Raw genomic sequence first — 1,285 nt, 5'->3', positions numbered from 1 at the left:
AAGACTAGGCGAAGTGGACCACAGGTTTTTATCCTGAGGCCCGGACTTATACAAGATTACATATTTGGGATAGTAAAACAGAACAAGTTGCACCTGTACTTTGGAGGAACCCTTCATCCCCTTGTATTTTAGCTCCAGGTAGCCGTGTGGTCACGTGACTGGTGTCAACACTCCCATTTCTTTGGCTATCAACCAACCACATGTGATGGCAAGACCAGCCCCTCAGAGCACCCCCAGAGTCACTTCTAGGCACTTCTCAAATAGGTTCACAGACAAATTGGCTCCAGTTCTGATCTAGATTTATGCTTACTGCCCGACAGTCCCTGAACAGTATCTTGGCAGAGCCAGTGCTTCCGGATCAAACATCCTACTTTGTAAGTGCATCAGGGGGTCTGCATTCTTTCCCTTCTTAAATTGGAAAAGTCTGCCTCTTGAGAAATGGAGCAGTCACCTTGACTCCTTGTGACCCTTCAGCCTCAACTCTAATACAGTCCCCAAAGGAAGAGATCCCTTCTCCTTCCACAGTGGCTCCCCAGAGCCAAAAATCTTCCTCCTGACAAAAATCAGCAGCTTCCAGGGGAAAACCAACCCTGCTGATAACAGCGTTCAATCTAAGCTCAGTTTACATTGAGGAGGCATGGAGTAACCACTTACATTGGTCCTTATGTAACATCAAGTCCCAATAAGTGTTCTAGGAAAGACTATACTCCCCATTAGCTTAAAAAGCTGATACAGTGCATGAATGAAAAGCATCATTATGGCTTATTATCTTGATGTCCCTCCAAAGCTGCAGGCAGCCATAGATGGGGCGTTTTGGAGGTGGTTGGATCTAGAGTGTGATGCTGACAAGGGTGTGAGGCTAGGGTTAAGGGTGGGTATTCTGGATAAGATGCAAGGACAGAAAGGGTATTCCCCTTGTTGCCATCTGCCTTCTGCCTCCCCTGCTTTACTATGAACTGTTTCTCCTCTGCAATGTCCCTCAGCCATGCCACCCTGCCTTGGAGCCAGCCAACTATGAACTGAAACCTCTACAAAAATAGGTACATAAACATTTTAACTTTGCACATTGAGTATCTCAGCAATGAGAAAAAAATAAGACAACTCAAAATTAAGTGCAACTCCAATTTGACAGAGGACTCAGATGAGTGGTTTATAGAGTTGCTGTGAGACCAAAAACCCTGGCAAGTTAAATGCTCAAGTATTTCATCTTTTAAGACATACATACTTGGAAAATACTCAGAGGAGAGCTTCCTGTAATCAGGGCAAACAACCAGATATTAAAATA

The sequence above is a fragment of the Fukomys damarensis genome, unplaced genomic scaffold (genome assembly GCF_012274545.1).
Source record: "Fukomys damarensis isolate Sample0158 unplaced genomic scaffold, DMR_v1.0_HiC HiC_scaffold_73677, whole genome shotgun sequence".
In the NCBI taxonomy this organism is placed as follows: Eukaryota; Metazoa; Chordata; class Mammalia; order Rodentia; family Bathyergidae; genus Fukomys; species Fukomys damarensis.
Note: the sequence above shows the minus strand (reverse complement) of the source record.